This window comes from Canis lupus, chromosome 18 (assembly GCF_011100685.1).
Source record: "Canis lupus familiaris isolate Mischka breed German Shepherd chromosome 18, alternate assembly UU_Cfam_GSD_1.0, whole genome shotgun sequence".
Lineage (NCBI taxonomy): Eukaryota > Metazoa > Chordata > Mammalia > Carnivora > Canidae > Canis > Canis lupus.
Window position 1 is genome coordinate 38,080,547 of NC_049239.1, and position 22,352 is coordinate 38,102,898.

The 22,352-nt window shown below is 39.9% G+C and overlaps 1 protein-coding gene and 1 long non-coding RNA gene across 10 annotated transcripts in view; one reads left to right on the top strand and one right to left on the bottom strand.

Moving 5' to 3' along the window:
• LOC483462 (glycine N-phenylacetyltransferase-like) overlaps nucleotides 1–22,352 on the top strand; it is a 49,703-nt gene that overhangs the window by 9,048 nt on the left and 18,303 nt on the right. For 2 of the 4 annotated variants that reach the window (XM_038563174.1, XM_038563178.1), the window contains exon 1: nucleotides 21,110–21,261. The exons of 1 other annotated variant lie outside the window; for it this stretch is intronic. The gene's annotated coding sequence lies outside the window, so the exon portion shown is untranslated. Of the gene's footprint in view, nucleotides 1–15,276; nucleotides 15,439–21,109; nucleotides 21,262–22,352 lie in introns of those variants that run through there. One more of the 4 variants, XM_038563177.1, reaches the window with a different exon arrangement.
• LOC111090956 overlaps nucleotides 9,434–22,352 on the bottom strand; it is a 49,818-nt gene continuing 36,899 nt past the window's right edge. For 2 of the 6 annotated variants that reach the window (XR_005373421.1, XR_005373416.1), the window contains exons 3-4: nucleotides 20,852–20,911; nucleotides 9,434–11,373 (exon numbers count right to left, since the gene is read on the bottom strand). This is a non-coding gene — a long non-coding RNA (uncharacterized LOC111090956). Of the gene's footprint in view, nucleotides 11,374–19,944; nucleotides 20,433–20,851; nucleotides 21,025–22,352 lie in introns of those variants that run through there. The other 4 variants (XR_005373422.1, XR_005373419.1, XR_005373420.1 and 1 more) reach the window with 4 other exon arrangements.

The window sequence follows — 22,352 nt, forward strand, 5'->3', positions numbered from 1 at the left end:
CAGTATGGAGGTTCCTCAAAAAGTTAAAAATAGAACCGTCCTATGACCCAGCAATTTCACTATTAGGTATTTACCCAAAGAACACAAAAATACTGATTTGAAGGGGCACATGCAACCCCATGTTTATAGCAGCATTATCAACAATAGCCAAACTATGTGAAGAGCCCAAATGTCCATAGACTGGTGAATGGATAAAGATGTGTATATATGGCTGATGATGAGTGATGTTGAGCATCTTTTCATGTGTCATCCAAAGGAATGAAATCTTGCCATTTGCAATGACACAGATGGAGCTAGAGTGTATTATGTGAAATAAGTCACAGAAAGACAAATACCATGTGATGTCATTCATCTGTGGAATTTAAGAAAAAAAAAACAACAGATGAACATAGGGGGAGGGGAATAAAAAAGAGAGGGAAACAGACCATAAAAGCCTCCTAAAAGACTGATGAAAAAAACTGATGGAGTGTGGTGGCGGAATGGGCTAAATGAATGCTGGCCATCAAGGAGGGTACTTGTTATGAGCACTGGGTATTATATGTAAGTGATGAATCACTAAACTCCACATCTGAAACTGATTTTAGCATAAATGTTAACTAACTAGAATTTAAATAAAACATCGAAATGAAATAAAAAAGTTTTTCTTTCTAAAAAAAAAAAAGTTTTTCTTTCTAAATAAGAAAGCTGCTAAAAAACCCGAGTTGACCCTTCTTTAAACTCTCTTATTGTGGTAAAATATACCCAAAATAAAATTAACATTTTTCACAATTTTAGGGGTATAATTCAGTCACATAAGTACTTTTACAGTGCTGTGTAACTACCATGACTATCCACTTCCAGAACTTGTTCATCATCCTAAACAGAAAGTTTATGCCCCTTAAGCAGTAATGACCATTCGCCCATTACTCAGCCTCTGATATCTCTAGTCTATCTTCTGTCCCTATGAACTTGCTACTCTAGATACCTCATATAACTAGAAGAATGCCATATTTGTCCTTCTGTGTCTGGCTTACCTTACTTAGCCTAATTCCCTCAAAATTCACCCATGGTGTAGCACATATAGAAATTTCATTTCTTTTTAAGGTACAAAAGGGTCCTGTTACATATATATACATATAATGGGATATATATATATATATATATTTGTTGTTGTTGTTTTGTTTTTACTATTCATCTCTTTTTTTAATTTATTTTTTATTGGTGTTCAATTTACCAACATACAGAATAACCCCCAGTGCCCGTCACCCATTCACTCCCACCCCCCGCCCTCCTCCCCTTCTACCACCCCTAGTTCGTTTCCCAGAGTTAGCAGTCTTTATGTTCTGTCTCCCTTTCTGATATTTCCCACACATTTCTTCTCCCTTCCCTTATATTCCCTTTCACTATTATTTATATTCCCCACATGAATGAGAACATATAATGTTTGTCCTTCTCCGACTGACTTACTTCACTCAGCATAATACCCTCCAGTTCCATCCACGTTGAAGCAAATGGTGGGTATTTGTCATTTCTAATAGCTGAGTAATATTCCATTGTATACATAAACCACATCTTCTTTATCCATTCATCTTTCGATGGACACCGAGGCTCCTTCCACAGTTTGGCTATTGTGGCCATTGCTGCTAGAAACATCGGGGTGCAGGTGTCCCGGCGTTTCATTGCATCTGCATCTTTGGGGTAAATCCCCAACAGTGCAATTGTTGGGTAGTAGGGCAGGTCTATTTTTAACTCTTTGAGGAACGTCCACACAGTTTTCCAGAGTGGCTGCACCAGTTCACATTCCCACCAACAGTGTAAGAGGATTCCCTTTTTTCCGCATCCTCTCCAACATTTGTTGTTTCCTGCCTTGTTAATTTTCCCCCTTCTCACTGGTGTGAGGTGGTATCTCATTGTGGTTTTGATTTGTATTTCCCTGATGGCAAGTGATGCAGAGCATTTTCTCATGTGCATGTTGGCCATGTCTATGTCTTCCTCTGTGAGATTTCTGTTCATGTCTTTTGCCCATTTCATGATTGGATTGTTTGTTTCTTTGGTGTTGAGTTTAATAAGTTCTTTATAGATCTTGGAAACTAGCCCTTTATCTGATATGTCATTTGCAAATATCTTCTCCCATTCTGTAGGTTGTCTTTGAGTTTTGTTGACTGTATCCTTTGCTGTGCAAAAGCTTCTTATCCTGATGAAGTCCCAATAGTTCATTTTTGCTTTTGTTTCTTTTGCCTTCATGGATGTATCTTGCAAGAAGTTACTGTGGCCGAGTTCAAAAAGGGTGTTGCCTGTGTTCTCCTCTAGGATTTTGATGGGATCTTGTCTCACATTTAGATCTTTCATCCATTTTGAGTTTATCTTTGTGTATGGTGAAAGAGAGTGGTTTAGTTTCATTCTTCTGCATGTGGATGTCCAATTTTCCCAGCACCATTTATTGAAGAGACTGTCTTTCTTCCAATGGATAGTCTTTCCTCCTTTATCGAATATTAGTTGACCATAAAGTTCAGGGTCTACTTCTGGGTTCTCTATTCTATTCCATTGATCTATGTGTCTGTTTTTGTGCCAGTACCACACTGTCTTTTTTTTTTTTTTTTTTTTTTTTAGTACCACACTGTCTTGATGACCACAGCTTTGTAGTACAACCTGAAATCTGGCATAGTGATGCCCCCAGATATGGTTTTCTTTTTTAAAATTCCCATGGCTATTCGGGGTCTTTTCTGATTCCACACAAATCTTAAAATAATTTGTTCTACCTCTCTGAAGAAAGTCCATGGTATTTTGATAGGGATTGCATTAAACGTGTATATTGCCCTGGGTAACATTGACATTTTCACAATTTAATTCTGCCAATCCGTGAGCATGGAATATTTTTCCATCTCTTTGTGTCTTCCTCAATTTCCTTCAGAAGTGTTCTATAGTTTTTAGGGTATAGATCCTTTACATCTTTGGTTAGGTTTATTCCTAGGTATCTTATGCTTTTGGGTGCAATTGTAAATGGGATTGACTCCTTAATTTCTCTTTCTTCAGTCTCATTGTTAGTGTAGAGAAATGCCACTGATTTCTGGGCATTGGTTTTGTATCCTGCCACACTACCGAATTGCTGTATGAGTTCTAGCAATCTTGGGGTGGAGACTTTTGGGTTTTCTATGTAGAGTATCATGTCATGGGCGAAGAGAGAGAGTTTGACTTCTTCTTTGCCAATTTGAATACCTTTAATGTCTTTTTGTTGTCTGATTGCTGAGGCTAGGACTTTCAGTACTATGTTGAATAGCAGTGGTGAGAGTGGACATCCCTGTCGTGTTCCTGATCTTAGGGGAAAGGATCCCAGTGCTTCCCCATTGAGAATGATATTTGCTGTGGGCTTTTCGTAGATGGCTTTTAAGATGTTGAGGAATGTTCCCTCTATCCCTACACTCTGAAGCGTTTGATCAGAAATCGATGCTGTATTTTGTCAAATGCTTTCTCTGCATCCAATGAGAGGATCATATGGTTCTTGGTTTTTCTCTTGCTGATATGATGAATCACATTGATTGTTTTACGGGTGTTGAACCAGCCTTGTGTCCCGGGGATAAATCTTACTTGGTCATGGTGAATAATTTTCTTAATGTATTGTTGGATCCTATTGGCCAGTATCTTGTTGAGAATTTTTGCATCCATGTTCATCAGGGATATTGGTCTGTAATTCTCCTTTTTGGTGGGGTCTTTGTCTCGTTTTGGAATTAAGGTGATGCTGGCCTCATAGAACGAATTTGGAAGTACTCCATCTCTTTCTATCTTTCCAAACAGCTTTAGGAGAATAGGTATGGTTTCTTCTTTAAACGTTTGATAGAATTCCCCTGGGAAGCCATCTGGCCCTGGACTCTTGTGTCTTGGGAGGTTTTTGATGACTGCTTCAATTTCCTCCCTGGTTATTGGCCTGTTAAGGTTTTCTATTTCTTCCTGTTCCAGTTTTGGTAGTTTGTGGCTTTCCAGGAATGCATCCATTTCTTCTAGATTGCTTAATTTATTGGCGTATAGCTGTTCATAATATGTTTTTAAAATCGTTTGTATTTCCTTGGTGTTGGTAGTGATCTCTCCTTTCTCATTCATGATTTTATTAATTTGAGTCTTCTCTCTCCTTTTTATTTTTATTTTATTTTTTTAAAAAATTTTTTATTTATTTATTTATGATAGTCACACAGAGAGGGAGAGAGAGAGAGGCAGAGACACAGGCAGAGGGAGAAGCAGGCTCCATGCACCGGGAGCCCGACGTGGGATTCGATCCAGGGTCTCCCGGATCGCGCCCTGGGCCAAAGGCAGGCGCCAAACCGCTGCGCCACCCAGGGATCCCAAGTGTATTATTATCTAAGTATTTCTTCACTTTGGTTAATAATTGATTTATATATTTGGCAGCTCCCACATTCGGGGCATATATATTGAGGATTGTTAAGTCCTCTTGTTGGATAGATCCTTTAAGTATGATATAGTGTCCCTCTTCATCTCTCACTACAGTCTTCGGGGTAAATTTTAGTTTATCTGATATAAGGATGGCTACCCCTGCTTTCTTTTGAGGACCATTCGAATGGTAAATGGTTCTCCAACCTTTCATTTTCAGGCTGTAGGTGTCCTTCTGTCTAAAATGAGTCTCTTGTAGACAGCAAATAGATGGGTCCTGCTTTTTTATCCAGTCTGAAACCCTGCACCTTTTGATGGGGTCATTAAGCCCGTTCACGTTCAGAGTTACTATTGAGAGATATGAGTTTAGTGTCATCATGATATCTATTCAGTCCTTGTTTTTGTGGATTGTTCCACTGAACATCTTCTTAAAGGGGAATTTTAAGAGTCCCCCTTAAAATTTCTTGCAGAGCTGGTTTGGAGGTCACATATTCTTTCAGTTGCTGCCTGTCTTGGAAGCTCTTTATCTCTCCTTCCATTTTGAATGAGAGCCTTGCTGGATAAAGTATTCTTAGTTGCATGTTCTTCTCATTTAGGACCCTGAATATATCCTGCCAGCCCTTTCTGGCCTGCCAGGTCTCTGTGGAGAGGTCTGCTGTTACCCTAATACTCCTCCCCATAAAATTCAGGGATTTCTTGTCTCTTGCTGCTTTAAGGATCTTCTCTTTATCTTTGGAATTTGCAAGCTTCACTATTAAATGTCGCGGTGTTGAACGGTTTTTATTGATTTTAGGGGGAATCTCTCTATTTCCTGGATCTGAATGCCTGTTTCCCTTCCCAGATTAGGAAAGTTTTCAGCTAGAATTTGTTCAAATACATATTCTGGCCCTCTGTCCCTTTTGGCACCCCCGGGAACCCCAATTAAACGTAGGTTTTTCTTCCTCAGGCTGTCGTTTATTTCCCTTAATCTATCTTCATGGTCTTTTAATTGTCTCTTTTTTCCTCAGTTTCCCTCTTTGCTATCAACTTGTCTTCTATGTCACTCACTCGTTCTTCCACCTCGTTAACCCTCGTCGTTAGGACTTCTAGTTTGGATTGCATCTCATTCAATTGATTTTTAATTTCTGCCTGATTAGCTCTAAATTCTGCAGTCATGAAGTCTCTTGAGTCCTTTATGCTTTTTTCTAGAGCCACCAGTAGCTGTATAATAGTGCTTCTGAATTGGCTTTCTGACATTGAATTGTAATCCAGATTTTGTAACTCTGTGGGAGAGAGGACTGTTTCTGATTCTTTCTTTTGAGGTGAGGTTTTCCTTCTAGTCATTTTGCTCAGTGCAGAATGGCCAAAAGCAAGTTGTATTGGGAAAAGGAGAAAAAGAGAGGAGAGAAAGAAGGAAAGAAAAGAGAAAGAGAAAAAAAAAAGGAAGAAAAGAAAGAAGAAAAAGAGAAAGAAAAAGAAAGAATGGAAAAATAAGGGGTGGGGGAAGGAAACAAATCAAAAAGCAAAACAAAACAAAACAAAACAACAACATAAAAAAAAGAAAGAAAAAAAGAACCACGGGGGAGTATCTTCTGATTCTGTGTACTTTAAGTCCCTTGGCTTCCCCTGGAAATTGTCCGTCTAGCTGGTCTTCTGGGGGAGAGGCCTGTTGTGCTGATTTTCAGGTGTTAGCACTTGGGGGAGCTGCTGTGCCCCTGTCTGGTGCAGGGCTCAGTGGGGGTTGTTTACCCCGTGAGGCCGCAGGAGGAACAGCCCCAGTGGCGGGGCAGCTCTGGAGCCCTGGATTCAGCTCCCGCAGTAACTCCGGAGCTCTCCGTGTGCAGGGCCTGGAGGCTCTGGGGCGGGGCCGCTGATCTGCTCAGCTGGGGCAGGAGCGTCCTTGCTGTCCTGGGCCCTCCCGGCCTCAGCCTGTCCTGGGGGAGGCCGGATCCTGGGCTGTGTCCCGGCGCCCTGTGCTCCGGGGCCTGCGCTGTTGGATTCGCGCTCCCGCCCCGCAGCCCCCTCCGCGGAGCCGCCCCCGAGCCCCCCCCCCCCCCCCCCCCCGAGCTGCTCCCGCCCCACCCCCCCTCCGCGGAGCCACCGCCCGAGCCCCTCCGAGCTGCTCCGGGTCCCGCCGTGCGCGCTGCAGCCCTTAGGGAGCTCGGCGCACTCTCCCGGGGCGCAGGTGTCTGTTAGTGTCCCAGGGAGCCTGAGGGCATCCCCGCCATCCTGGGGTCCTGCTCCACCTCCCCACGAGCCCCTTTCCCCCGGGAAGGTCGGTGCAGCTCCTGCGTCTCCGGGACGGGGCTCTCCTGTCCTGGGGACACTCGCCCGGGCCTCAGCCCGGCTCCTCGCGGGGTCCCTCCCCCTTGGAGGCCTTTGTTTCTTTATTTCTTTTTTCCCCGTCTTCCTACCTTGATAGAAGCTCGAACTCTTCTCACTGTAGCAATCCTGCTGGTCTCTCTTTAATTCTCAGGCTGAATTCATAGATTTTCAGGATAATTTGAAGGTTTTCTAGTAATTTGGTGGAGACAGGTGATTTGGAGACCCTGCTCTTCAGCTATCTTGCCCCCTTTATCACTATTCATCTCTTGATGGACATTGAGTTACTTTCACCTTTTGGCTATCATAATTAGTGCTTCTAGGAATGTTAGTGTACAAGTATGTATTTGAGCCTCTGCTTTCCATTCTTTTGGGTATACACCTAGGAGTAGAAGTGCTGGATTATATGGTCATTCTGTTAAAGTTTTTCAGGAGCCACCATACTGTTTTGCACAGTGCGTATGCCATTTGAAGATTCCTACCAGCAATGGCCATTCTTGACCTACCAGACTTGCCCATTCTTACCAATATGTATTTCCATATTTTGACTTCAGTCATCCCAATGGGTGGGAAGTGGGATCTCATTGTGGTTTTGATTTGTAGTTCCGTAACAAAAATGATGTTGAGCAGCTTCTCATGTGCTTAGTGGCCTTTTGTATATCTTTTTGAGAAATGTCTATTCCAATCTTTTCCCCATTTTTAAATTGTTGCTGCTGTTGTTGAAATAGGAAAAATTCTTTATATATTCTGGATACTAATCCTTCAGCTGATATATGATATACAATCCCATTTTGGGGTTGTCTTTTTCATTCTCTTAATAGTGCCCTTTAATGCACAAATGCTTTAAATTGTGATGAAGTCAAAAAAAATTGTGATGAAGTCCAGTTTTTCTGGTTTTTCTTTTGTTTTCCATACTTTTGCTGTCATATCTAAAAAAAGCATCACCAAACAATGTCACACAGATTTCCTCCTATGTTTTCTTCTAAGAGTTTTATCATTTTAGGTCTTTTTTTTTTCATTTTTTTTTTTTCATTTTAGGTCTTACATTTAAATCTTTGATCCTTTTTTTTTTTTTTTTTTTAGTTAAATTTTTTGTATGAGTGGTCTTGGCACTGTTGTTGAAAATCATTTGACCATGAAGCACCTGTAGTCGGTTAAGCATCTGACTTTCGGTTTTGGCTCAGATCATGATCTCAGGGTTGTGAGAAAATGGGCAGCAGGGGACTTTATGGGACCTTTTGTCATTATGTATATTTGGGCTGTCTGAGAAGAGGATTGGGCAAGTTCAATAATAAGCAATCCGAGTTAAGTTTTTTTTTCTTACAATGTTTTGGTAATGGCATAACCTACTAACCTTCATGGCATTGGATTTGTAGACTTTTGTTCTAAAAATGTGAAAATGTGAAAGCATTTTCCTGGGGCCTGAATAGTGATAGTCAATAGAACAAATGTTAAGTTTATAGGTTGTACTATGTCAGCACTGAGAGGGAGCCCAAATGGTAAAGGAGCCCATGTAGTCTTGAGTAAATTAATGTTTGTGAATGGCTGTGATATGCTGATCCCTCTAAAGTATAGTGCTTAGGGCAGGGGCCACTTTTGCCCAGACACAATTAGCTTCAAGGACTCCTTGGGATTATGATGCATCATCAATTGCCCTCTCCTGGTCTGCTCACAGGGTTGTTGTTGTTGTTGTTGTTGTTTTTGAGATTTTATTTATTTATTCATGAGAGAGAGAGAGAGAGGAAGAGACACAGGCTGAAGGAGAAGCAGGCTCCATGCAGGGAGCCTGATGTGGGACTCGATCCCAGGACTCTAGGATCATGCCCTGGGCTGAAGGCAGGCACTAAACTGCTGAGTCACCAGGGATCCTCTGCTCACAGGGTTGTACAGGGAATCCCATAACATGACCCTTCCCAAGTATCAAGTGGGGAAGTTGAGTCAAGAATTCCTCATCCCCTATGCCTTCTTCAAAGCAAAACCCCTGAAGTGAAAAATCACAGGTCTGATAGCTAGTCTCCCCTACCACCTCATTCTTTTTCTCTCTCACGCCTATAGCACCCAAAGGTATCTTCATTGTCATATCCTTTTTTCTTCTCCAGAGCAGCAAATCAGGCCTTGATGCCATAAACGGAAGGGGAAGATATCTATGAGAAGAGGCTTGGTTTGGTTTCTTTTTTTCCCCATATTTATTTATTTGTTTATTTATTTATTTATTTATTTATTTATTGAAGTTTGATTTGCCAACATATAACACCCAGGGTTTATTCCGTCAAGTGGCCTGCTCAGTGCCCATCACTTAGTTACCCCATCCTCCCGCCTGCCTCCTCTTCTACTACCCCTTGTTCATTTCCCAGAGTTAGGAGTCTCTCATTTTTTGTCACCCTCTCTAATTTTTCCCACTCATTTTCCCTCCCTTCCCCTTTAATCCCTTCACTATTTCTTATATTCCCCGTATGAGTGAAACCATATGATTGTCCTTCTCTAATTGACTTACTTCACTCAGCATAACACCCTCCAGTTCCATCCATGTTGAAGCAAATGGTGGGTATTCATTGTTTCTAATGGCTGAATCACATTTCATTCCATTCCATTCCATTGTGTATATAGGCCATATCTTCTTTATCCATGCATCTGTCGATGGACATCAAGGCTCCTTCCACAGTTTGGCTATTGTGGACATTGCTGCTATAACCATTGGGGTGCAGGTAAAAATAGAGCTACCCTATGACTCAGCAATTGCACTACTGGGTATTTACCCCAAAAATACATATGCAGTGGAAAGCCAGAACACCTGCACCCCAGGTTTGGTTTCTAATGAGATAAAGAAGGGAAAAGAAAAAAAACTTTGTTTCATAGTTCTATTTTTGAGAAACCAAAACTAAACATTAATTATTCTCCTTTGCATTATTTTTCAAACAAAAGCCATATCTCTCCCAAATATGGAAGCTCAAGTTAATATTATTTGCCATGGTAGTTAAAAATTAAATATATTCATATAGCCAGAAATCCTACAAACAACTTTTTACAGAGAAAGAGGCTGAGATTTAGGTTCCTATGCCTGAGTCAGGCAAATGGCATAGCTCAGTAAATGGCAGAGCTAAAACAAGGTTCGAATAAATGACTACATGAGTGGAATTCTTGAACATGTGCACAAATCAAGTAAATGTCATATGGATGAATATCAAATGTACTGCTTTCATGTAAAGGGACTTCATCAGTGAAGCTTATTGGTTGTTAGCAACTCTCTGGGTGTTTTAAGTAACAAGTTCAATGTGGTGGAAGAGACCTTAGAACCAGTCTTGGGGACGGACAGTATCTCAGGAAGGTTCTGGAGATCCAGGAAGTAAGAAGTGCAGCAGCATTCTCTCACAAGCAACCCTTTGGTTAGCATGCTTCTGCCTTGCATCAAACCACTCAGGATTCAACATGTCCAGTGAAAGTACCTGGTTGGTTGCTCTTGCATCCATCCTAGGGCTCAGAGAAACAATCTGTTTTCTTGAATAAGAATGTGACATGAGGGGATCCCTGGGTGGCTCAGTGGTTTGGTGCCTGCCTTTGGCCCAGGGCGAGATCCTGGGGTCCCAGGATTGAGTCCCGCATCAGGCTCCCAGCATGGAGCCTGCTTCTCCCTCTGCCTGTGTCTCTGCCTCTCTCTCTCTCTCTGTCTATCATAAATAAATAAATCTTAAAAAAAAAGAATCTGACATGATTAGGAAAAGGGGGAGGAGATAACAATGCTTTGGGTTCCAGAAAATGTGGTTTGTGCACCCCATGCATTATTTTATCATCCTCAACAGCTCTGTGAGGCAGACAGTATTACTGTTTCTATGTCACAGCTCTGTAAATTGAGCCTGTGGATGTGTAAATAGCTTGCTCAATGTCTCATAGATACTAAGTTGCAAGATCTGGTCTAGAACCCAGGCACAATTACCAAAAAATTCATTTGGTTTATTTTGTATTGAGACTCTACAAATGCTGGGTCAGGGAGACACACCGGAAAAGGTGAATGAAGCAGGTTCTGGCCCAAGTTCCTTTTGGCTTACTTGTTATTCTCCCAGAAATACTGAACCCTGAACATTGGGGACCTCAATGCATTTATTCTAAACTAGTTTGATCTGAAAATATTTTTTTTAAAAAAAGATTTTATTTATTTATTTGAGAGAGAGAAACAGAGAGAGAGAGAGATCAGAGACAGAGCACCCACAAGCCATGGGAGGGGCAGAGGAATCTTAAGCAGAATCTCAAGTGGACTGAGCTCAGAGCGCAAACCTGGACTCAAACTCGCAGCCAACTCTGGGATTGTGACCTGAGCTGAAATCATGAGTTGAACAATTAATCGATTGAGTCATCCAGGCGCCCCTGAAAATATTCTTGAATCACATGTGCTGTCGTTCACTTTTGGCAATTCGCTTTCAATAGTTGAATAAACAATATATACGAATAGTTATTTACCTATTTTTACCTTTTGTGATCTTTCTGGGAATTCCAGCTTCCACATCAATGAGGAAACTGGTGGACAATGTGGTCTCAAATAGCTGGTGGCAATCAGGAGCACAAAAATAATGTTTACCTCCATTTTATTGGAGGCTTTTGGCAGATTTTGGGGCCTTCGTCTGGAGCCAGACTATCTAGATCTGAGTTCTGGCTCAGCTATTTCCATCATGTGTAATCTTGAGTAAGCTTCTTAATATCTCTATATCTTCATGTACTCCTCTGTAAAATATAGAGAATAGTAATGCTTTACTTCATAAAAGAGGATCAATAAAACAGTATGTTCATTAGTTAGAATGTGCTTAGTAGGGGCACCTGGGTGGCTCAGTTAAGTGTCTGACTCTTGATTTTGGTTCAGGTCATATCTCAGGGTTGTGGGATCAAGCCCCGAGGTGGGCTCCACACTGAGCATGGAGTGTACTTGAGATTCTCTCTCAGCCCCTCCCTACCCTTGCACACTAAATAAATAATAAATAAATAAATAAATAATAAATAAATAAATAAAATCTTTAAACAAAAAAATAACGTGCTTAGTATATTGTTAATTAATCAATGTTAGTCATTATTTTTTTTAATGTTAGCCATTATTATTCAAGACTTACAGTCCTAGCAGCTCCAGACCACCTTTGAATTTGTGTTGTCTACATTCTCACTGTTTCCTATGGAATGTTCATAAGCAGATTTAAAAGGCTTCCCTGGTAATTAGCACATCTTTCCTCATGCAGCATGAGGAACTCCTACAGCAGAATTTGTTATGGAGAAACATATGGTCTTGTGGAAAGAATTGGATTGAGGGAACTGACTTCAGAAGGTTTGAGACCATGAAAGCCTTATCAAAAGAAAGGAAATTTGTAAATATATAGAGATTTGGTTTTACAGTTGCTCTAAAACCACAATAGAGACCTCAGATGAGGTAACACTGTTACCTACTCATATTTTTTCTTTAAAATAATTAAGGTTATTGATGTTCCGATTAAATCAGTTCATAGACCTAGATGTCATCCTTTATTTTCCTCTCCTTCTCAATCAATCACCAAATTCTGTCAAACCTACAGCTGAACTATCTCAAATCAACCCACATCTTTCCATCACAACTATGGTACCAGCTTAGGTGGCCATTACCTCTGTCCATGTCCCTCCAATAGACACTCACCTCCCCTCTATGCTTCTCCAGTCTTGACTTTCCAATAGCCATGCATCATCTTGGGACTGTTCTTAACATGGCTGATAAGTGCCTTCCCACCTAGAGCCCTCTTTCACCCTCCCATCAATGCTCTAGTCATACCTGAGTTGCTCAGGTAGGTCTTCCTAAAGTATTCTACTATCTCTTGCTCTGAGAAGTCACAGAAGTTGTCTCTCTGCCTGGAGCATGGTTCTCACCAACTCCAACATCTCTGCTCTCCTTTGCTTGGCTGGTTCTCTTGAACCTCACAGTCTAGCACAGTGCCCAACAGAGAAGGTAGTCAACTAGTATTTGATATAAATAAAGGAATGGCGAGTGAATGTGCTGTTGTAACTATCCATGATCAATAAAGGATTGCATCAGTTATTTCTATTTGCCTTTTTCTGAACAAAATCAGTACTTCTCTCCTTTAAATTTCCCTAAGATAAGTTAATTGAAGTCTGTTGCAGGGAATTCCAATTTCTTTGTGTTTGGTTCTCTATCCATGTACCAACACCTTTCTGATTTTAGGATTTGGAAGTTTTTGATTGCCTCCTCCATTGGGCTTCTTTATTCATTTTCTGGCTTCCTCTCTTTTGACAATAGGTTATTTTCCCTCATTGTGGCAAGTTCTGCATGTGCTCATCAATATCGTATTCTCTCTCTCTCTTTTTTTTTCCTTTGAATCCACAGCTAGATACTATTACCCAGTCTTAGTTACAGTTAAATATACCTCTGGGATTGAATTATGGATAGTGGAATTTTATTGAACTTATGGCACCATTTCCAGAGCTGGCCCTTCCTCTTTTCCAATATTTATGAGCTGATTGGAGAAAACTCTGATGTCTTACAGGAAGAGAGAATAACAATATGGAAAAAGCCTGCATCCCAAGGAGAGAGAGGCAAACCAAGAGATAGACTCTTCACTATAGAGAACAAAGTGATGGTTATCAGAGGGGAGGTGGAAGGGGGGATGGGTTACATAGGTGAGGGAGATGAAGGAGTGCACTCAATGGGATGAGCAAATGTGATATATGGAAGTGTTGAAGCACTACGTTGCACACCTAAAACTAATATTACACTGTATGTTAACTAACTGGAATTTAATAAACAAAAACCTGAAGGAAACAGCCTGCATCCTGCTAAGGCTGTGTGGAACAGAGTTTCTCTGCTACCTTACATGGCAATGTGATGTGAGCAAGAAGTATAAGTTTTACTTTACTTGTATGTAGAGTCACTAAAATTTTCATGTGGCCTGCCCTGACTAATACACTTGTCTTTGCGATGTCTCCAAGAGAAGATCTCTCCGTATATTACTCTACCATCTGGTTTTCCCTCTTTTCTCTTTTCTACGCATTTACAAAAGACTGACAATTTGCATGTAAAAGATCCCAAAGTGTCCAAGTTGCATAAAGGTGTGAGTAATGAGTGATTCTATTTGGGGTAGGGATATTTGGTAGAATAAGTCATTGGAAACAAAGAGTGAATGTCCATACATATCTGTCGATGTAAGGAGAAGGCATCCAGGAACTTTATGCTAGTAAGTATATCTTCTATATAGAGAACTTTCTAGGAGAGTCCAAATATCATGAAATAAAAATCTCTCTTAAGTGGGCAATTCAATTGTGCAACCATTATTGACTATCTTTAGAAAAAATTTCAGTGGTTTGAGAAATTACTTATGTGATACTCATTGTAGGACACAAAATTGTGTGATCTTAACTATCCACAGTATGATTTCAACTCTGAAAGAAAATATGCTGTCACTGGCAGAAAATAGACCAACATATGTAAAAAGAAGGATGAATTAACATATTGTAACTAATGTAAATTTGTAAAAAATATTAATCATAGAAAACTACAAGTGTGTCAAAATTCTTTAATAGGTTGTGTGAACCATCTTTGGTTCACAAAGGAGTTAATAAAACTGTAAGGCCTTACATAACAAGCACATACATAGTGCTAAATCCTCATCTATGGTGTTTACAATGGTATCTAAATGATAGAAGTAGGTTTGTAAGAAGATATAAACTGGCCAGGGGTAGGGAATGACTCCCTGAAGAATCATGGTGTCATTAAAAGAACCTGATCTTTGGCTTCAGTTGAGGTATTGCTGTGGGCTAGTTGTGTGACTTTGTGGAAGAAGACATTCAAGCCCTCAACATCATCTTCCTGATTTGTGTGAAAATAACTCTTGGCTTTCTCACTTCATGAATGATTAAATTTTTGAACTTGTTCCACATCATTTCAGAAAATGGAAAAATGTTGAAATCTTATTTACCCTCTCCTTTCTTTTGATGTCTCCAAATGTTAATGTAAATCACACTCTTTTAGGTAGCTTTGCATGAAATACAGATTCTCAAGCATTCTGGTATCCTTGATTCCATTAACTTGGAGAAGTTCCTGTGATTTGAACAGGCAAACCCAGATGATCTTGATGTGGACGTGTGAGAAGACTTGGAGAGACATTTTACCTCCCTTCCTCTCCAAAATGAATTCAGCTCCTCTCATGCTTTTGTCCAATAGGTGTTTACTCTTCTTGTGTTTACTATGTTCCCTCCCTCACTTGTCCTCTTCTCTGTAAACAATACAAAGGAAAAAGTATATGAACTCAGTTCTCATACTAACAGCAACCACCCAGGGATATTACAGCTTTTCATAAATGGTGGAAGGCATTAAATCAGGCATTCTGCAGTGAAGCCACATTTTCTAAATATTTTGTTTGCCCTAATGATACCATTTAAATAATGCTGCTGAGCCATTTTTGCTAACTCTATAGTTGTCCTATTATTATAGCTTTGAAATAGCCAATCAGCTATAAGTGACTGCATATAAACCAAAAACTTCAGTGGGAAACTCAGAATCACAGAAGTTCCCCCTACAGAACCCATTCCTGGTCTTCCTCTGGTCCACAGCACCTCTGACTCCATGTCAAAGGACTGAACTTCCAGTTTGTTCTATAGGAAACCACAACTTCTTGGAGCTTTATGCTAAACAGTGACGACCTGAGTCAGTTCAAGTTTGGTGTGGATGGGACTGTAGGTGCCAGCTCCAGAAGCCTCTCCACTGCCACACTGAGCAATGACAGAAGGTAGTGTTTATCCAGGTCTGCAAAGGAATTTCAGGTAAGCAGAATTGTTTTGGACGGCCAAAGTCTGTTTTCTCAGCTTCTCAGTGAATCTGAATCCTGGTTCTAAATAATTTGTATTTGTTAATCCACTTTCCCACCCCTGCAATCCTTGGGAGAAGCACTCACAAATTCCAATCTTGAGAACCAAATCCTGAAAAGAGCCAGAAAATAACCGTAAGAATCTACCATGCGAGTGTGTGTCATTTTGAACTGGGAAGAAGTCCAAATCCTTTCCTTGAACTGTAAATAACAGATACACATGCAGCTGTCTGTCCCTGCACCCTCTGGACACCCCTGGAAACACTCTGACAAAGATAAGAATCAGCATTCTCTTGGCCTCTCACACATCTTCTAAAGTGTTACTTGTCCATTTGCACAGAAAACCTTCCTTTGAGTGCTGTGCTTGATGGCTAAGATGAAATCTTGTTGCTAAATTTCTCTGCGTTCACAGATGCATGGGCACCTGACTCACAGGCTTCTCTTTCTGTCAAACCTCTGCCAAACTGTGGTGTTTATCACACCCAAAACTCCCAGTCTCTTACTGGCTTCTACTCTATTGATTTGAAGTTGAAGCCAACAGCCCTATGTCCAGAACTGACCTACCTCTGAAATCCTAATCTCTAATAGCCCAATTAGTGACCTCATTTTCCTATGGTTTGAATGCATTTTCCCTATCATCATTGCTATTCTTTGATCTTATCAAGTGCTTTCATCCCTTGCTCTCTCCATCTTGTGCCACTTGACTGGTCTCTGGTCTTTAGCCTCTTTTATCTCCTTCCTTTTCTCTTCTAGATTCCACAAGTTTAATTCAGTTTAAAGTCTCTCACTTTCTTGTTCTCAATTAGCTTGGCCCTTATGTTTTTTTGCTGGATTAGCCTAGTTCATTTCAATTTGTTTTCTCTGCTTCCAATCTCTGGGTGCTGAGTTCATATATGCGGGTGAATATCACTCCTAAATGTTGCACCTGGTCCTAAGAAATGCCTGGAGATCCCTATATGTATACCTGGTCTGTGCTTTCTGCACCTGGTCCTAAAAAATGCCTGGAGATCCCTATATGTATACCTGGTCTGTGCTTTCTCCCACTAACATGAGATGCCATTCAAAACCTTACCATTTCCCATGAGAATGTATTCTTTTTTCTCTACACCCTCCTGGCTTACTCTCTCACCTTACTTATTTCCAAAGGAAGACTTGTCCTTCTATTTCTTCCAGAAAATAGACATTCAAAGATAACTTGTTAACTTTCTGTTCTTTTATCTAACCACAGGTACTCACACATATAGCCACATGCATACACCTGAACTAAAATCCTTCTCTCGCACCTTAGTAGAAGAGGTCTTCTTCCCATCCAAAACTATCCCAACACCTAAATTAGAGATGAGGTTAAAGATTAGATGAATTAATAAACATAAAGGATTTGGAATAGTGTATTAGCAATTTATCTTTCCCCTTTCCACTTCCTGTTATATCCGTGGACTTGTTGATTACTCTCCATCCTAGCTGGGTTTCTGTAGTTAGCATCAATATCCTACTTCTCTCATCTGATAAGAAATGCCTTTGTTTGAGCTCCTACACTCTTCCTTCCTCCCTCCCTACTCTTGAATTTTTCTCCTTTCTTTCCTGGCCAAGGTGTATACAGACTTCATTTCCTCACCATCCATTTAGTCTCTAATTCCCTTTACCTAGTTTCTTCTCCATCAATCCCTGGCATGTCTCACCATATCAGTAATCTAATCCCCACCCCAAATTGTACTGGCATTTTTAGAACTCCTCTCCCTTAGCATCTCAGCATCATTTGATTCTTTGGTCATCACTCTTTCCTTTAAATAAATTTCTCCTTTGACTTCAGAGACACATCTCTTCTTATTTTTCACACTGTTCTTGGGCAGCTACTCCCTAGTCTCCTCTGTTGGCCTGTCTTCTTCTCTAAACTTGTTAAAGGTTACATATTTTTATGGATGATCATAACAGAGTGTCTATTGGATTAGTTTAAGTCAGAAGGATCTATCACATGGAGGCCTCAGAGTGCATTGGAGGTAGATGTATCTAACTGGTGGGAGGTGAGCAAGGGTTCTGCTCCAGAGGGCAGTGAGCTGTAACATGGCACAGAAATGGGAGAGCATGTGCTGTGGATGATGGCAGGTGGTAGCAGGGAACAAAAGTTATGCACGACCTTTCTTCCTCTCTTTTAATGCATCCCCCTATATCTTATATATCTGACGTGGGGTGCTAAGAGTAAGTCATCATTAAACATCTTCTTTATTTGAAAGCTTTCATTAGCAGCCACATTTTCTTAGAGTATTTACTAAACTTAGAATCAGAGTGAAGAAAATTGTTGCTTAGTCTTGAAAGTATCCCAAGGGCCCCATCTCTAGGCCTCACTGATTCCATTCATTCCTTGAACAAAAAGTTCATTGTTGGCTACACTCTGCTAAGTGCTGTGGTTGATGCTTGAACTTAAGGAAGAATAAGAAGTGGTCCTACTTTCTAAGGAGATTACACTCTTTTGGGGAAATATGCTGCAAAAGGCCTGAAGAATGAACGGAACAATCTGCCATTTGGTTAGTATATCCATCTTTCTAGACAGTGCCAGAAACATACTGGCTTGTTCTACAGCTGTGGTTTGCCTCAAGATGACTATATTATGTTAACAGATTTATTGGGCAAGTTATATATACTGCCATGTTTGAAGCCATAGTTTTCTTTGGTTATGTTCCTGTCCTCTAGTAAGGTCCTCTTGATTGGACTTCCAGGTCTTCACAATTTCCCTCGGAATCACATGTGTACAGCATCTAACAGAACATAAATACTACGTATACATATATAGTTCATGATGTCACCCTGAGGACAGCGAAGAAAGTATTATTATACCCATTTTATGGATGAAGAAAATAAATCTGAGAGCGTTCAAATAAAGCAATGTACTTAAAGTGACCCAGCTAGCAAGTAGAGGAGCCAAGGTTTGATTCCTGATTTGTTTTACTCCAGAGACCATGTTCTTAATCATTGTACCTCCTTTTGGCTTGATTCTGGCTACATATACCACACACAAACAATAGATGCTAGATTTTCCAGGATTGCTATGATTAAAAATAAATTGATGGTGGGGCATCTGGGTGTCTCAGTCAGTGAAGTGTCTGAATCTTGATTTTAGTTCAGGTCATGATCTTAGGGCTGTGAGATCCAGCCCCACACGTTCTTTGTGCTCAGCACTGAGTCGGCTTGCTCCTCTTTCTACCCTGTCTGCAAGCGCTCTCTCTCTTTCAAATAAATAAATTAAATCCTAAAAATAAATAAATAAATTGATGGCTCCATTCTAAGCCTTCAAAATTGTTTTGAATTTCTTGTATTTGTTGGTTTTTAGAAAATATGACTAGTCTTATCAATGTCTTTAACTAACATATATATACCTTGATCAGGTATATGAAATATAAATATATATTTTATATATATATTCAGATATTCTTGTGTGTAAGACTGGGCAAAATTCATATGTGTGTCTTTTTTATGTACTACTTTGTTTCAGAGAGACTATTAGATGGATATACACACACATACATATACATGGATAACTCCTTACTTGTCTGTTTTTATATTATTCATTTGGGATTATGTTAGATATTTTCCTGCGTATATAACACAGACATTTTCCTCTGTCATTAAATACACTTTGAAGACATCATTTTCATGCCCAGGAATCCATAATTTGAATATGCCACCATTACCTTAAGCATTCCTCTATAATAGGTTTTAGATCATTTCTATTTTTTTAAGTTTTATTATTTAAGTGATCTCTACACTTGGTGTGGAGCTCGAACCCTGGACCTTGAGATCAAGGGTCATGCGCTTTTCTGACTGAGCCAGCTAGGTGTCGCAGTTTTGGATCATTTCTAAATTTATGCTATCATAATACTATAATGAATTTCCTTGTATTTACATCTCTCTAGATATCTATTATTGCGTCTTTGGGGTGAGTTTCTAAAAGTGGAATTATTGAATGAAAGGATTTGCTCTATTTTTAAGGCTGCTAGGATATAATTCCAGTTTGCTTGGATAATTTCATCCTTGATCAACATTTTCTCTTTCCTATGATTTTGTTCCTTAGGAAAAAGCAACTACATATAACATGGTCTTTAGAATCTTTTCCAAAAGATTGGTTTCTTTCACAATGCCTGAAAATACTAATCTTTGGCAAGATTAGAGCAAGTGTTTCAATGCCTCAGTCTCCTGTGGGACAGTTTCTCTGAAAAGACTCATTGTTCTTCATTTGCATCTGGATAACTGAAGACATTTGTTTCTCAGTGTCTTGGCCTGACGTGAATCAAATGGGCATGGGAAGATCCATTTCACCAGATGTGTTGCCTCCAGAATTTTCCAGTATTTGGTGTGGTGGGTCTAGAGGGGCACCCTATCTCTTTACTGTGATGGAACAGTCCTGTGAGCTGAGAATGGGTTACACTGTCTCCAAATACTAAGACCAAGGCTGCATGAAGAAAATTGGTTTTCATTTGATAAAGTATTTTATTTAGAAAAAAATGCCATTTTATTTGCATGTGTCAAAAGATAAAGAAGAAAGCCTTCAGGCACTGAGAAGTATGGGGTTTAAGGCTGCTTCTTGTGGCTGGCATCAGTAGAAATGCACTCCTAGGAAATATTGTTAATTAGTGACACCTCAAGTCTTTCTTATTAGTGAAAAAAATACCAGTTCAAACACAAATGTGATTATTTATATTAGCACAGAAACATCCAATTATTCGGGGTCCATGTAATACTTAACCCACCCTTGTAAAATATTTCTGTCCTCCTTCATATTACAGAAAAATGGAAGCTTGAACTTTTGGTATTATGTTTTCCTTTTATGGTGACAGACCTCTCAGAATTAAAATCATCCAATGTCAATCATTCATGCCGGGATAACTCTTTCAAAGTAACATTTTCCTCTTTGAAGTCTTCTTTCATGAAAGAATCCTGCTTTTTCATGCTTCTATGCTTGAAAATAAAAAGACTGATTTGAAAAGTGTCTCCTCTGGTAACTTCCTCTTACTCTGACAAAATTTTCCAAAGGACCTTTCAAAAGCCCCCAACAGTTTTGAGACGTTGACTCTCAAGAGATTTGAGATATTGAAAAAAAAAAAGTACCTGGCCATTAGTGAATGTTTGATTTTCTGATTAACTTTTTAAAAAAGATTTATTTATTTATTAGAGAGAGTGTGCTGGAGGGGAGGGGCAAGGGTAGAGGGAGACAGAGAGGGAGAGAGAAACCCAAGTGACTCTGCACTGAGCATGGAGCCCAATGGGAGGATTAATCTCAGGACCCTGAGATCATGACCTCAGCTAAAGCCAAGATTTGGATGCTTAATATACTGCGCCACCCAGGCACCCCCAAATAAGCAATTTTCTTTACTTACAGTTAAGAACCCTGATTCTCCAAGTCAAATCTGAACAATAGCTGTCTCTTCTTGTTGGTGCTGTGACAGAGGAAGGAAGAAAAAGAGGGATTTTTTACAGCGGTCTACCTACCTCCATGTGCTTAGCTAGCTGGTTTCACAGCTCAGACAGAGGTGTTGAATAATCACAGGACCTTTAAGACGAGAACACAGTTGAAATTTCTGGGAAAAGAGCCTCAGAGGGCGTGCTGCCAACCTATCAACATTTTGAAACCGCCTCTCTGAACATGGGATCTTGGGGGAGGGACTGAATTTCATACTCTGCTGCCAGAAGGTTGTGCAAATGGTGCATTTCATCTTCTAGAACAGCTTGCAGCCTCCTGTCTTAACTTGGGGAATCTCTGCAGAGACTAAGACTGACAGCTTTGCAGGTGAGAACAAAGGAGAATCATTGTTATGGGACCCCCCCCCCATCTCCTTTTGCTTCCCCCACTGAAGCAGAATGAATCAAAATGTTACTGTTGGATGTGGATATGAATTTCTGAACTCATTTGGGTTGAGAATTAGGCCTGGCAAAAAGGAAGCTCTTCCATTTCAGAGGTATCATTGCACTACTGTGTATAGGGCAATACCCTAGTTCTGCAAGAAATTCTTGAGAGGATAAAGTCAGGCTCTTGTTCTGAATTGATAAAGAAATGTGAGGAGATTTGGGAGCTAGCTGTTGGTGGAGGGATGACAGTCTAACACCGTCTCGAAGAAATATGCTGGTTTGGGTGACATAAAACATAACTTACAGACATACTATGTAGAAACTATCTTATTTCATCCTGTAGTAACATTCTAAGATAGTCAGATTTTTTCCCTTGAATAAATGATGATCAGGGGAATTAAGTGCCCTGCTTAAAGTTGCAAAGGGACGAGGCAGATCTAGTAAGAGGACTATAATACAGACGAGATTAATTATAAATTTAAAACCATAAAAATGAACTTAAAAATGTCTTAGTTTTAACACTCCTATGATATTATTTGGTGTCTCCTTCTATATTTTCATATTTTTAAAAATTTATTTAAATTCAATTAATTAACATATAGTGTATTATTAGTGTCAGAGTTAGAGTTTAGTGATTCATCAGTTGTATATAGCACTCAGTATTCATTACATCACATGCCCTCCTTCATGCCCATCACCCAGTTACCCATCCCCCCAACCATCTCTCCTCCGGCAACCCTCAGTCTGTTTCCCATAGTTAAGAGTCTCTCATGGTTTGTCTCCCTCTCTGATTTTCTTATTTTATTTTTCCCTCCCTTCCCCTCTGATCCTCTGTTTTGTTTCTTAAATTGTACATATGGGTGAAATCATATAGTTTTCTTTCTCTCGTTGACTTAGTTCACTTAACATAATACCATCTAGTTCCGTTCATGTTATTGGAAATGGTAAGATTTCATTTTTTGCTGGCTGAGTAATATATATATATATATATATATATATATATATATATATATACATATCTTCTTTATCCAT